The following is a 15,506-nucleotide window of genomic DNA, read 5'->3' as shown; positions in this document are numbered from 1 at the left end:
TTTTAATAGTATCTGCATAGAATAGACACATGCACACATACCAAATGAATGAACTCAACATGTATAAATTTTTGTCTAATATGAACTCTTTGTCATGACAGAATCATAAGGCAGGAAAGTTTCCAAGAGAGTATGCAAAATTCTTTGTAGGAGATGATTTTTACTTTTTTGAAGATTTCTGACAATAGATACATTTTTAAAAGAATATTTATTTATTTTTGAGAGAGATGGAGCATGAGCGGGGGAAGGGCAGAGAGAGAGGGAGACACAGAATCTGAAGCAGGCTTCAGGCTGAGCTGTCAGCACACAGCCTGACACGTGGGGCTCGAGCTCAGGAACCATGAGATCAAGACCTGAGCTGAAGTCAGATGCTTAGCCGACTGAGTCCCCCAGGCACCCCAAGATACATTTTATATTATTCAGGGGAAACTTTAGTATTCATAGTTGTTCAATTTAGCATGTAAATTCTTTCATGTCTAAAACTGAGAAAGACTGCTGAGTTGATTTTTTTTTAGTCCCTTTCTTCTTTCCTCCTGGGAATGTTCAGTCCTGCTTGATAATCACACATGTATTTGAAGACTTTAAAATCTTCGAATTGGATGATCATAAACATTAGTTGCTTAATGCTAGATTCCTTCTCGGGTCCTTAACTACCTTCCAATATGGTGTAGATAGGAAATTAGAGCTCTTCATATGCTGTTCCCAGTGGAATAATAAAACTATATGAAATTTTAAATCGGTTTTTATATTTTTATTAGACTTCATGGTAGTTCTGGAAAATGGCTCAAAATTCTGTAATCCTGTATTTCTCTTCTATACTTTAAATCTTGTGCCTTAAGATTAATATTTTTGTTTGTTTTACTATTTTTTTTTAATGTTGATTCTTGAGAGAGAGTGAGGGAGCATATGAATTGCAAGCCAACTCCATGCTTCGTGTGGACCTGGTGCAGGGCTTGATCCCACGGCCTTGGGATCATGACTCGAGCTGAAACTAAGAGTTGGACGCCCAACTGACTGAGACACCCAGGTGTCCCAAGATTAATTTTTAAAAGCAGTATTCATATAAAATCCTGAATTAGTGTTTCACAGTTAAAACATTTTATGACTCTTAATGCCATTCATTACAGAAATGAATATTTGTCTATATTAGTAAAAGCATATTTTACATCCTTAAAACTAATGTTGAAATATAGAGTTGAAATCTTGAATCTCATGGTTTTTTCCCCCCTGCTTTAGGTATTGTATTATTTTTACTCTTTAAAAATATTTTTAGTGTTTGTTTATTTTTGAGAGAGAGAAAGTGAGGGAGAAGGGGAAGGGTAGGGAGAGGGGGACAGAGGATCCCAAGCAGGCTCTGTGCTGACAGCGGAGAGCCTGATGCGGAGCTCGAACTCATGAACCAAGAGCTCATGACGTGAGCCAAATTCGGAGACTTAACTGACTGAGCCACCCAGGCGCCCCTCCCCTGTTTTCATTATTATTCTTTGTTTATTCTTTATTTTTATTATTTTACAATTTAGTGTCCAGTTAGGGAATATATAGTGTGTACAGTGTAGTTTTGGATTCAGGAGTAGATTCCCGTGATTCATCACTTCCGGATAACCCCAGGGCTCATTCCAACATGTGCCCTCCTCAATGCCCACCATCCCTTTTTTCCACCCCTTTAACTCCCCATCCCCATCAACCCTCAGCTTGTTCTCTGTCTTTTAAGAGCATCGTATGGTTTGCCTCCCCCTAGGTATTTGTAACTATTTTTTCTTTCCCTTCCCCTATTGTCTTGTGTGAAGTTTTCAAATTCCACATATGAGTGAAAACATACGATATCTTTCTTTTGACCGACTTATTTCACTTAGCATCATACCTTCCAGTTGCTTCCACAGTGTTGCAAATGCTAAGATTCCATTCTTATTCATCGCCAAGTCGTATTATTCCATTGTATATAGACCACCACCTCTTCTTTAGCCATTCATGAGTTGATGGACATTTAGGCTCTTTCCATAATGTGGCAATTGTTGATAGAACTGCTATCAACCCTGGGGTACATGTGCCCTTACAAATCAGCACTCCTGTATCCTTTGGATAAATGCCTAATAGTGCTGTTGCTGGGTTGTAGGGTAATTCTATTTTAAATTTTTTGAGGAACCTCCACACTGTTTTCCAGAGTGGCTGCACCAGTTTGCATTGCCACCAACATGGCAAGAGGGTTCCCGTTTCACCACATCCTCGCCAACATCTGTTATTTCCGGAGTTGTGAATGTCACCACCACACTCTGACCGATTGAGGTGGTATCCCAGTGGGGTTTGATTTGTATGTCCTGGATGATGCGTGATGTTGAGCATCTTTGCATGTGTCCGTTGGCCATCTGGATGTCTCCTTTGCGAAAGTGTCTATCCATGTCCTCTTCCCCTTTCTTCGCTTACTTGGTTTTCAGGTGTTGAGTTTGGCAAGTTCTTTATAGACTTTTTTATCCTAACCCTTTATGTGATATGCCATTTGCAAATACATATCTTCTCCCATTCCATCGGTTGCCTTTAAGGTTTGTTGATTGTTGCCTTTGCTATGTGGCAGCTTAGTATCTTGATGAGGTACCAAAAGTTCATTTTTGCTTTTATTTCCCTTGCCTCTGAAAGTAAGTAATTTGAGCCTTTGTCTCAACTAAGTAATTGCTGCAGCAGAAGTCAGAGAGGTTGTTGCCTGTTTTCTCCTCTAAGATTTTGATGGTTTCCTGTCTCACTGTTAGCTTTTTCATGCATTGGAGTTTATGTTTGTGTAAGGTGTAAGAAAGTGGTCCAGGTTCACTCTTGTGCATGTTGCTGTCCAGTTCTCCCAGCACCATTAGCTAAAGAGTCTGTCTTTTTTGCATTGGCTACTCTTTCCTGCTTTGTTGGAGCTTAGTTGGCCACACATCGGTGGGCCCATTTCTGGGTTCTCTATTCTATTCCATTGGCCTCTGTGCTTGTTTGGAGCTAATACCGTGCGTTTGAGGAGTCCAGCTTTGTAGTTCAGGCTAAAGTCCGGGATTGTGATGCCTCCCCCACTCTGGTTTTCTTTTTCAACCTTACTTTGGTTGTTCTCGGTCTTTTGTGGTTCTTTCCAAAGTTTAGGATTGTTTGTTCTAGTTCTGTGAAGAATGCTGCTGTTATTTTGATTGGGATTGCATTGAATGTACAGATTGCTTTGGGTAGTATTGACATTTTAACAATGATTGTTCTTGCAACCCATGAGCATGGAATATTTTCCAGGTTCTTTGTGTGTTCTTCAGTTTCTTTCATAAGTTGTCTATAGTTTTCAGCATACAGATCTTTTACCTCTTTGGTTAGCTTTAATGCTAGGTATTTTATGGTTTGGTGCAGTGGTAAATGGGATCGATTCCTTGATATCTCTTTCTAATGCTTCATGATTGGTGTGTAGACATGCAACCGATTTGGGTACATGGATTTTTTATCCTGCAGCTTTGCTATTCAGCAAAGCACGTATCAGTTCTAGCAGTTTTTTGGTGGAGGCTTTCAGGATGTCCACATAGAGTATCGTGTCATCTGCAAACTGTGAAAGTTTGACCTCTTCTTTGCCAACTTGGATGCCTTTTATTCCATTTTGTTGTGTCATGTCTGATTCTAGGACTTCCAACATCATGTTAAACAACAGTGGAGAGGGGCGCCTGGGTGGCGCAGTCGGTTAAGCGTCCGACTTCAGCCAGGTCACGATCTCGCGGTCCGTGAGTTCGAGCCCCGCGTCGGGCTCTGGGCTGATGGCTCAGAGCCTGGAGCCTGTTTCCGATTCTGTGTCTCCCTCTCTCTCTGCCCCTCCCCCGTTCATGCTCTGTCTCTCTCTGTCCCAAAAATAAATAAACGTTGAAAACAACAGTGGAGAGAGTAGAAATCCCTTCATGTTCCTGATCTCAGGGGAAAAGCTCTCAGTGTTTCTCCATGGAGGAGGCTATTAGCTGTGGGCCGTTCATATGTGGCTTTTAGGGTTTGAAGGTCTATTCCTTCTATCTGACTTTCTTGAGGGTTGTATTAAGAAAGGGTGCTGTATTTTGTCAAATGCTTTTTCTGCATCTATTGACAGGATCGTATGGTTCTTATCCTTTCTTCTCTTCATGGGATGTGTCATGTTGATTGATTTCTGAATATTGAACCAGCCCTGCCGCCCAGGAATGAATCGCCCTTGATCCTGGTGAATCATTCTCTTAATATACTGTTGCATTATGTTTGCTAGTATCTTGTTGAGAAGAAGAAGAAGGATAAACTCTGCTTTAAATGTCTGGTAGGATTCCCCTGGGAAGCCATCCTGCCCAGGACTCTTATTTGTTGGGAGATTTTTAATAACTGATTGAATGTCTTCACGGGTTATGGGTCTGTTCACGTTTTATATTTCTTCCCGTTTGGCTTTTGGTAGTGTGTGGTTGTCTAGGAATTTTTCCATGTCTTCCAGGTTGTCCAGGTTGTTGGCATATACTTTTTCATAGTATCCTCAGATTCTTGTTGTATTTCTGTGGTATTGGTTGTGATCTCTCGTCTTTCATTTGTGATTTTATCTGTTTGGGCCTCTCTTTCTTCCTTTTGAGAAGTGTGGCTAGGGTGTTATCAATTTTGTTTATTTTAAAAAAACACATCTCTTAGATTCATTGATGTGTGCAACCTTGTTTTTGGATTCCATAGGATTTATTTCTACCCGACTCTTTTTTGGTTCTCTTCTTCTCCTGACGTTGGGCTTTCTTTGCTGCTGTGTTTCTAGTTCATTTAGGAGTGAAGTTAGTTTCTGTATTTGGGACCATCCTTGCTTCTGGAGATGGGCCTGGATTACAATGTATTTTCCTCTAAGGACTGCCTTTGCTGCATCCCAAAGGGTTTGGTTTGCGTGTTTTCATTTTCATTTGCTTCCATATGGTTTTTAATTTCTTCCTTAATCGCCTGGTGGACCCATTCTTTCTTGAGTAGGAAGTTCTTAACCTCCATGCATTTGGAGGTTTTCAATTTTTGTTCTTGTGGTTGATTCCAAGTGTCTGAGCGTTGTGATCTGAAAATATGCATGGTATGATCTCAGTCCTTTTATATTTGTGGAGGGCTGTTTTGTGACCCAGGATGTGATCTATATTGGAGAATGTTCTATGTGTACTTAAGAAGAATGTGCATTCTACTGTTGTTGGATGAAAAGATCTCAATATATCGGTGTTGATATCCATGTATATAAATGTATATATTAAGGCCAATATATATCTATGTATATCTGAATACATCTGGTCCAATGACACATTGGATCTGTGTTTCCTTACTGATTTTCTGCCTTGATGATGCGCCTATTGCCATGAGTAGAGTCTTAAAGTCGTCTACAATCATGGTATTTGTATGTATACATTTATTCATGTTTGTGATTAATCGATTCATATATGTGGGCCTTTCACTTTGGGGCCATAACCATTTGCAACTGTTAGCTCCTCTTGATGGATAGACCCCTTAATTTTGATATAATGCCCTTCTGAATCTGTTACTACAGTCTTTGGTTTAAAATCTGGTCTGTCTGATGGAAGTATGGTGACTTCAGCTTTCTTTTGACTTCTAGTAGCATGATAGGTGGTTGCCCATACCTTCACTTTGAATCTGGAGGTGTCCTGGTGTGTAAAATCAGTGTCTTGTTGACAGCATATAGATGGATCTTGTTCTTTGGTTTGGTTTTGTGTTTTATCCATTCTGATTCCCTGTGTCTTTTGATTGGGGCATCGAGTCCATTCACACTCAGAGTGATTAGTTAAAGATATGGATTTAGTGTCATTGTGTTATCTGAAGGTTTCATGCTTTTGGTGAGGCCTCTGGTCCTTTGTAGTTTCTGCTGCTTTCCACTCACATACTCGCCCCTTAGGGTCTCCTGCAGGGATGGTTTAGTGTTCATGAACTCCATTAGGTTTTGTTTGTCTTGGAAAGCCTTTCTGTCATTTTCTATTCTAAATGACAGCCTTGCTGGGGAAAGGATTCTTCGCTGCATATGTTCCCATTTATCACATTGAATGTTTCCTACCCCTCCCTTCTGCCCTGCCAAGTTTCATTGGATAGGTCTGCTGCTACCCTTTTGTGTCTTCCCTTGTCGATTAAGACCTATTTGTCCCTAGATGCTTTCAGAATTCTCTCTTTATCTTTGTATTTTTCCAGTTTCGCTTTGACATGTCGTGGTGTTGACCTGGTTTTGTTGATTTGGAAGGGAATTCTCTGTTCTGCCAGGACTTGGATGCCTGTTTCCTTCCCCAGATGAGGGAAGGTCTCAGCTACTTTGTATCTTTTCCTATAATTGGAACCTCACAATAGATGCCTTTGTGTCTGCCCACACATTCTAAGATGCAACAGATTAATTTCTGTATTTTGTGTTTATTTGAAAGAGAATTTTTCTCATTTGATATTGAAATCCCCGAAGAATTAAATGTTGGATGTGAAAAAATTAGACCCCTTTGGTAAAATCGGTCATTACCTTGGGGGTAGAGGCTCCTGTTCCTTCTGTGACACCATAGCCTGATGCCAGAGAAGATATGGTTGTTGCCCCTTTGGTGAAAACTTAAAGAAGGAAATGCAGAAAGCTGGACAGTGGCACCACATAGGGGAAAAGTGTTACTCACAACCCAACTCCAGAGAAACGTTTCCCAAGCCTCTGTTCCCAAAATACTCCAAAGTCCATGTGTTCCTGGGATGAAGAGCAAACACATGCAGGTCCAAGGGGAGGCGACCTCCATGGGGAGCAGTTGTCAGAGATGTGGGACTTTCCTGGAAGGAATTCAGGCAAATTAAACCCTATGGGGCAGTGCTGATCGCCCTCAGATGGTGGTTTATGGTCTGGGGAGCAGCAGGTCCATTGACAACATAAGGAAACCAAGCCCCAGGAGATTTACAGTGAGAAATCCTGACCTGAAGGGGAGCAGCTGTTCAGTACCAGGAGAGTTCATGGAGCCCAACTCATCTGGTATCAAGAGAGACCACAGAGCCCTGGTGGTCCCGTACTGGGAGAGCCTACGGTGCCCAGGGTCCTCCCTTTCCCAGCCACCATGTCTGGTCCCAGGCTGATGGCTCAGCTCTGCTCCCCTGAGTTCAGAGGGGCCTCATGGCAGGAGAGTGGGGTGCTCCAGGAGGGGGGATCTGAGTTCCAGAATGCTGAGATACAGGCCTGATGTTATGACAATCGAAATCAAGGGTACTGGGATGCTCACCTAGCTTGTTTTACTAGTGAACCCAGGCTGTGATGTTAGCTTTAGTTTCCACATCTGTGACTGGAGGACATAACTTGGCCTTCTTGATGGGTTGTCTGTTGGATTCTCTGAGAGATGTGGTGGAATCATTGCCTGGTGCCTACAAGACATAAAGAGCCACCTGGCAGGATGCCACATGATCCTCTAGGGCAGGGCACTCCTGGAAGACCCTGCTCAGGTCTCTGCCTGGTTCCCACTCCTGGGAACATTCAGCATTGTCTGAGGAGATGGAGATGATCCCGGATGTCAGCAGGTGCTACACGAAGGAAGGCCAGCCATAGGAGGAAAGCAGGACACAGCCTGTGCCACCTTCTAGGACCCAGGCTGTTACACCCTCTGACCTCAGCCCCAAAAAATTCCCCTGCTATGTGGACTTGACCTCCATCATTCACTTCTTCACTCCCTCTCTCATTCACTCCCTCATTCACTCACTTCTTCCTCATTAAGCAGGTGATCTCTGGTCCCTGCCATGTGCCCAGCACACTGACTCCATCCATGAGCATGACCCCAAGGGGTCACCACATGAGGCATCTTCCTTTGCAGTGTCTGCGCCTTCCTGCACTCTGCCTCCTTTGACGAGGCTCAAGTCTGCTGGGTGACCATGTCCCCCTGACCAGCTCTGTCCCCAGGGCTTGAGATCCTCAGGATATCTGTGCTCCCAGGCTGCCAGGAGAGGATGTGCCTGTGACTGTGGTGAAGGACCGAATCCTCTGGTAGATTTCAGGCTCACAGATGCGACTCTGGGGGCATGAGGTGTCATCAGCAGGTGGACTCTGGGTGGACTCTGGGGGCATGAGGTGTCATCAGCAGGACTGCAGTGCTGTCCTAATGCATTGCCAGCTTCAGTTTCCCAAATCCAGGACCAATACCCTAACAGCACCTGCCATACACCCTTGTGCTGTCAAAGTGACAATCCCCATCCTGTGTCCCTGCTTGCAGCCTGCTCTCTTTGCATTTGATCATGTTCTGTCCCGACTTGGGGAGGTGGGGTCCTTCTTCTGTGTGATAAGATTATAAACAAGGAACATGGAGGATCCTGCCTTGTGCAGATTTGGATTCTCAGTGTTTCTCTTGTCTAGAAATAGAGTGGATGCAGAACTGAATAAAAGAGTGGCTACTGTCAGGAAGGAGAAAAGATCCTTGAGTAAGGGTCCTTGCTCTGTATTTTTAGCATCAGAAGGCTTACCAACATGATGGATGTATAGAAAGAATAAAAGGGTGATTATTAACCTATGTGTGTGAGAGAAAGGAGCTTTTTATGTTACGTGGTGTTAGGGTTTGGGTCAATATAAAAAAAAATCCTGGCATCCAGCAGATGGCTGTTCATGACAGGCATGAGACACATTGTCTGTTTATCTTAATTTGCCTATGGATAAGACAGAGAATGCTACCTCAGAGTTAAGAAGGCAGGTTTCTGTTGCTGGTTAGCTCTGCTCCAGGTGATTTCACCCTGTTGAGGCTGTCTTTATCCCTCTTTACATGTATACCTATTCTGGAGCTTCCATCTTCTGAAAGCAGCTTTCTGCTTTTATACTATGCTGGGGGTGCTTCCGCCCTGTTTACTTAATCTTGGATGCTTTCACTCTGTGTCTTCCTATTCCTGTGTCTTTGTTCTATGCTGGGGGTGCTTTCGCCCTGCTTACCTCTTCTGGATGCTTTCATCCTGTGACTTCCTATTCCTCTGTCTTTTTCCATGCTCAGGACGCTTTTGCCCTGCTTACCTAAACTTGGATGCTTTCATCCTTAGCCTTGTTAACCCATTGGTACAAGCTCAGGGATTCCTATACTCAATTCCCACAGTCCCACCTTTTTTTTTCTTGGTTTTCTCTAGTTTTTTGTTCACAGACCGTCATGACAAGTTCCTGGTCCTTCTTTTGTTTTTGGGTGGCTTGGCGGGTGACTCTGCAAAGATATAAAAAGAGACACGGTATAAGTATTCTGCTTCCCAGAGTTATCCAGAATTTCACATGTGTGCTGGCTGTAAGTGAGAAAAGATTTAAGTCATGCCACATTGCCCACGAATCAGGCCATTCATTTCTAATTTGGTCTTCTGTATATTGTAGCTGTTGGCTCAATGTCACAACCAAATTTCTTATAATGTTAGAGGCATAGAAAGGAAAAAAAAAAAAAAACACTGTAAAGGTGTGTCTGGAAAGCATCCCAGGCTTGGGAGTGACTATAAGGAATGGCAGTTATGCAAATATGCTGGTCGTTAAGGTCACGGGGCAGTTTACAGTGGAAGAACAAGGTCTTTTTCCAATAAATTCCACTGCAGCTTCAAAAGCTTCAAGGCAGGCCAAAGCTTGTCTATAAATAGAAATTTGGTTTATTAATTTTTTGGTAGTATTGACCACAAATTTAACGAGGACATGGGCTGTTTGATGCAGGCCGATTCCAGTGACACTGGCAGAGGGGATAATGCTTACTGCTGCTAAGGTGCCCATGATTAAACGGCCAACAAATCATTTTTGCCTTAAAGCTGAATACCAGTGTTTAACATGCTTGGAAAGTGAGCCTCATCCTGATGGATGCATATAGGGATCAGAGCTATTAATAGGAACCCAGGCTGAGACACACTAAGAACTAATAAAGAGGAGAAATTTAATTGGTAGATGTTATATTTATTTACTCAGGACATAAACACACCCATGGTGGTAGAAATGTTATACTTATTTTCTATTGGTTGGGTTTGCAAATTGGAGGTAATAAAGAGAATTTAAGTAGAAGGAATGCAAATAGTAGCCAATGCAAATGGGTCAGGGAGTCCCATGTTTTGTTAATATGTTTATTTATATAAATTCCATCATGGCTAACACTATGCGTCAAGAAGGGAAGGCCTAGGTCTCAAAGATTAACAACCATTTTACATTTTCCTTTATGAGTAGAAATATAGGGCCATACCAACCTCTGTCTTTCCAAAAAAAAATATATTATTCTTACTAGGTTGGTCGAAGGATATGGTCTTATTCGAATATTTTGTTACAAGGTGGCCTCTGGGACCCCAGTCAATTAAAGTCCAAGTGACCTAGCGAATATTATGCTCAGTCTCTCCATACCAGGTTGTCCAAGGAATATTATTCCAGCGGTGGTATGAATACTTGAGACTAGAACAAGCTAGAAGTTTAGGAGTGTGAGATAAGTTTGTTTTTGAGGTATATCAAAATTTGTGGCTGAGAAAAATTTTAAATTGTTTGGCCTTGTAGAGGTTTTGGGCTGTACATGTAAATGCCAGTTGATTCTTCATTTGAGACAAGCACATAAGTTACTAAGTTTAGTAACACACCTAAGGAGGTTCTGAAGTAAGCCACAATTGTGGTCTGGTCATATAAAGCCAGTGCTCTTGTTCAGCTTGGAAGGGTGGGTTAAGATTGGCTCCTCCCATGATCTCCATGTCATTATTGCTAATAGGTATATCCCCATCTAGGAGTGTTAAGCTTGTCACATATAGGTGTGTTATGTAGATGAGCATAATATAAATATTGAGCTTGGCCTGGACAAATGAAAGCAAGGAGGAGAATCAGGGTTACCTGTATTGAATTCCTGTCAGTGATTGAGATCATGGCTATCAGATGCGTTTCAGAAGTATATGCAATACCATTGTGTTGTAAGAGGATGCTTGCCTGGTTAGACAGATATCTGAGGCTTCCCAATGTTATATCAGGGACAAAGACTTGCATTTGCGAAGTGGCTTCAGGGTGAAGAGTCACTGAAGAGGGTTCTTCCAAAAAGGGGGGCGTGGATGCCCATTGAGACTCATTCTCTGGAAGTCCTGGTCATTTGGAAGATATCATGGTGGTCTCCACCATGCCATGGTACAGCTTTACCAACTGAGAGGGAACCCACAGAAGTCCAAGAAAGAACAAAATCCTAAAAGAACACAAGCATATCCTCAACCCAGGTGGAAGTTTAGTGGGCCCAGTCTGTGTGGGCCCCCCTCCAGGGGTTTTGTATAGCACCATAGAATGAGAAGGTTTATATGATTTTGAAGAATGTGGCATAGCTGTGGTTAGTCCTTGAGGATTAAGATTTTAGAAGTTAAGAATAATCACAGCACAAAAAGGAGCTGAGGTTGTTATGCAGACAGCCAAGGTATCCCCCCCCCCTTTTCTGACATATATTTGAGCTTATTATGTGCTCATTTTACAATGGCTTCGCCTTATAGATTAAAAGGAATGCATAATTCTGACCAAGCCTTAAGTAAACAACTCAAAAGGTCATGCTATTCTGTTTTTTTAAACCCTATTTGTTAAGATTGTGTTTTTATTTATTTATATCTTTAACAAAAATATGTTTTTATTTTCATATCTACTTTTCCATATCTCTTACTCTTTTATACACAGAATGACTTTCTTTATTTACATTAGCCTAATTACATTTAGCAGAATTTTAAAGCTTAGAGACCTAAGTCTCTAGTGAAAACTTAGTAGTAACATTTGTGAACTCTGCTATATCAGAAATTTTGTAGGTGGCAGACTTATTAAGCACAAGTTATATTTTTAATAGATTTTAGTAACCTTAGTTTTTTTTTTTTGCCATAGAAACCCATAACACAAATCTATATTTACTAAGCAATGCTTCAGCATTCTATTTGTTGTGGAAGAGACGTCAATGTCCAATGGATTTAACTTAATTTATCATTTAAATAAAAACTAAAGTGTAAGGATACCAAAGTCCCTGAAGGGCATTTAAACAATTACCCATGAAAAGTAGAGATAGACAAAGTTAACGATTGCTTTAAGTTATCTTTTTGCTAGCAAATTGGAACACAGATAACATGAGCTAATTTGACCTTCAGTAAACCTTAGTAGAATGAATGAATATTTATTATTCAATTCTGATCATTTAAAAGAAATGAGCCCTGGGTGTTGTCTGCAAATCAATTTGTCAATAAATTATATTAAAATAAATAAAATGCATGTCTATCCTAATTTTATTTCATTTGTGTCCTCTTAAAAGTTTACCATTGTCATTTTTTTCCTGTGGAACCAGTGAGGAAATCTGAAGTGGGTGGTGAAAGTCTAAGGGGGAAATTTTTTGCTCTTTGACAATGTGGAGGTAGTAGGTAATGTTGCTTGAGACACTGAAGAGCCAGATATGCAGACCTCACCCCAGGTGGTGCAGAAATTGTAAGAGGGGGAAGGGAAGGCAGAAAAAGTGAGGTGCCACCAAGTAGCCTGGAGGCAGACAAAGGCACAGAGGGTAGAGAAAGAGTTCTCATGGTCCCAAAGCCTGTCAGCTCAGATAGATGAGCAGGTACAGATTTTTGTTTTGTTTGGTTTGGTTTTGCACTAGTGGATTAGGCAGTCCATGTCAGGCCAGAGAAGACAGGGACATTCCGCAAAGCAAAAGGAGTTTCAGCAGCTGCTAGGGAATATTCCTTAAAGTCTCCATCCCGAAGTACACTAATCAGAGACAATTGGCTCTATTCATTATAGTCATTGGCCCAGGAAATGAATGAGAGAGAAGCTCCCACAGAAAGTTAGATATTGGGAGAAACGGGGATAGACAGTTAGAGTCCCCTTCAATAGGGATGGCCTGTGTAGAATATGACACACTATTTTAGTGAATTGTTGTTTGACAATTATTTGAAGCTGGGCTAGCTGCCTTAGTTGGGAATAGTGTCCTTGGCCAGAAAATTGTTCAAAAGACACCAGAATAGCAGCATCAACGTTATGCATGGCATGAGTCACACAAGCAAGCATATAAAACTCTTGGGCATACACAGCATAGATGGCTGGGGTCAAAATGATTTTCATGAGAGCCCCCATCACAGGCAGACATGGAATAAGTGCCACAAATAGGTTCTAAACTGATGATTTTATTTATTTTTTTTAATTTTAATTTTTTTTTTTTGCTCTTAGAGACTTTTTTTTTATATATGAAATTTATTGTCAAATTGGTTTCCATACAACACCCAGTGCTCATCCCAAAAGGTGCCCTCCTCAATACCCATCACCCACCCTCTCCTCCCTCCCACCCCCCATCAACCCTCAGTTTGTTCTCAGTTTTTAACAGTCTCTTATGCTTTGGCTGTCTCCCACTCTAACCTCTTTTTTTTTTTCCTTCCCCTCCCCCATGGGTTCCTGTTAAGTTTCTCAGGATCCACATAAGAGTGAAACCATATGGTATCTGTCTTTCTCTGTATGGCTTCTTTCACTTAGCATCACACTCTCCAGTTCCATCCACGTTGCTACAAATAAACTGATGATTTTAAAAGGGCTGTGGAGACCATTCAACTGAACTGATTTCTGCAATTCTTTTTCTATTTGGCAGATCAGGACTTCATGGACATATTGCCCATTTTGCCTGACAGTGTGAAATGGCTGGAAGTCACCGGCCTTATGGGCATCCTTAATGTACTTTTGCATTGGGGTGAGGGCTTTATCAGAACTAGTTGGTGAGGTTTCTGGACGCTCAATATCTTCTAACCCTTTTGAGTTGGGGGAGGAGTATCTTTTGGCTGTAAAGGCACCAAAGGCACAGGCTGACTATAAAAGCTTAGTTTATTTCCCCCCTCTATTGGGTAATTCTACATCTTCATATACATCGTCTGAACTCAAGGGGACAAGGGCAGAATGGACAAGGGACTGAGTGAGGATTACCTCGGGGTTGAGGGCTTTAGCCCCCTCAGAATGTTGAGCTTTTAATGTTTTCTGTACTCGTTCCCAGATATCCAGATCATAAGTTCCTTGTTTGGGGAACCAAGTGCATTGTTGCTTGTTAATCATTTATAACTTAAGGAGTGCTTTCTGATTGAGTACAGTGGTGAACCTATCCCAATGATTGTAAAATATGAATGTTATTATTTCTGCTCTGGGGATAGGAATTCTCCCATAAAAATTCTCTCAAAAGTCCCATGACAGCAAATCCTAATATAGTTTCACTTTTCTCTGACCTCGTCAGGGAAAGATTGAGGTCTGACGCATTTTTTTGTAGAGATCTTTAGTCATTCTGCAGAGTTCTGCTGTCCTTGAGTTGTGTCAGCTTCTGGCCATGTTCATTTCTAATCACGTTGACTTCTAGTCACGTCAGGGTCACGATCTGTCACAGAATTTGAGTCTGGAGTTCTCTCTTGTCCTAAATTTTCCCTCCTCATTTTTTCTTTCTTTCTTTCTTTTTTTACTTTCTTTATTTATTATGAAGAGAGAGAGAGAACCAGTGGGGGTGGGGCAGAGAGAGAGGAAGATATAGGACCCTATGTGGGCTCTGTGCTGACAGCAGAGAGCCCAATGCGAGGCTCAAACCTATAAACCACGAGATCATGATCTGAGGTGAAGTCGAATGCCCAATGCACTGAGCGCCCCAGGCAACCCTAAGTTTTCTCTCACTAAATAATCAACATTACTTTAGGATACAATTACTTCTTTTTTTCCTCAAGAAAAAGTGCATCTTCTTTTCTTTTACTGAAAGCAAAGGTTGGGCCCTGCTGATAAAATGACAATTCAACACTTCAGGACATTTTGTTGCTGTGGCCAAGATTGTTTACGTTAATAACTCCTTTTTTCTGGAAAACTCAATGGAAGCCACAGGCACAAAATCAGTAATTTGCAGAGACAACAGTGGGAAAGGAAATCAGGAACAAAAAATCAAGCTAACTCTGACTCAGCAGCAAGCCACCTGCTCCCTCTGCCCACTGTGCCTGCACCATAACCCCAGGTGACATGTTTGCTCTTCAAGGTGTCAGGAGAAAGGGACTGGGTTTTCATTTAGCAGTTAATTCTGGGGACCTCAGTCCAAGGACACCTTGTGCCTTGTGCCAGCAGTGCACGGTTGAGTGTGAGGAAGAGACAAGGCTGAAAGCTAAGGTCCTAAATTCATGATGCTCCTCCATGATCCTTCTCCTCATGCATGCTTGGCCGTGGTGGGATTACGGTTCTGAAATCTCAGAACTGTTAGAGCCCTGAGGAAGCCATGGGTTCCCTGGAGCCCTGGTCATAGCCAAATATCTTTCATCCTGAGAATGGAGTCTCCATGCTGGTGGACAGGTCGATAGCTGTCACCACACCCCATCTCCAAATCCTATTTCCTGAGATTTCCTTTGGCCCCTCACTGACTGCACTGAGGGCAAGGAGTCCAGGTCCTGGTGCTGATGCTGACTGTGCTGTAAATTCCCCAAGGACCGTTCTGGGTGTATTAGGGGGTGCTGTAGGTGGAGGAGTGATGAGGGGTAAAGGACAAACCTGGTTCTAGGCGTGTGAGCCTCTTATTTTGGCTCAGTGCTGCCACAATCCCTTTCTTCTAGAAGAGGACAGCAGGAGCCAGAGGCTACAGTGCACA

The 15,506-nt window shown here is 42.1% G+C and overlaps 1 protein-coding gene across 1 annotated transcript in view; it reads left to right on the top strand.

Annotated features, from left to right (window-relative positions):
- LOC125159862 (uncharacterized) overlaps positions 1 to 15,506 on the top strand; it is a 69,428-nt gene that overhangs the window by 50,582 nt on the left and 3,340 nt on the right. The gene's annotated exons all lie outside the window — the stretch shown is intronic.

Source organism: Prionailurus viverrinus, unplaced genomic scaffold (genome assembly GCF_022837055.1).
Source record: "Prionailurus viverrinus isolate Anna unplaced genomic scaffold, UM_Priviv_1.0 scaffold_73, whole genome shotgun sequence".
Classification (NCBI taxonomy): Eukaryota; Metazoa; Chordata; class Mammalia; order Carnivora; family Felidae; genus Prionailurus; species Prionailurus viverrinus.
The sequence above is the reverse complement of the archived record's forward strand: the minus strand, read 5'-3'. Positions and strand labels throughout refer to the sequence as shown.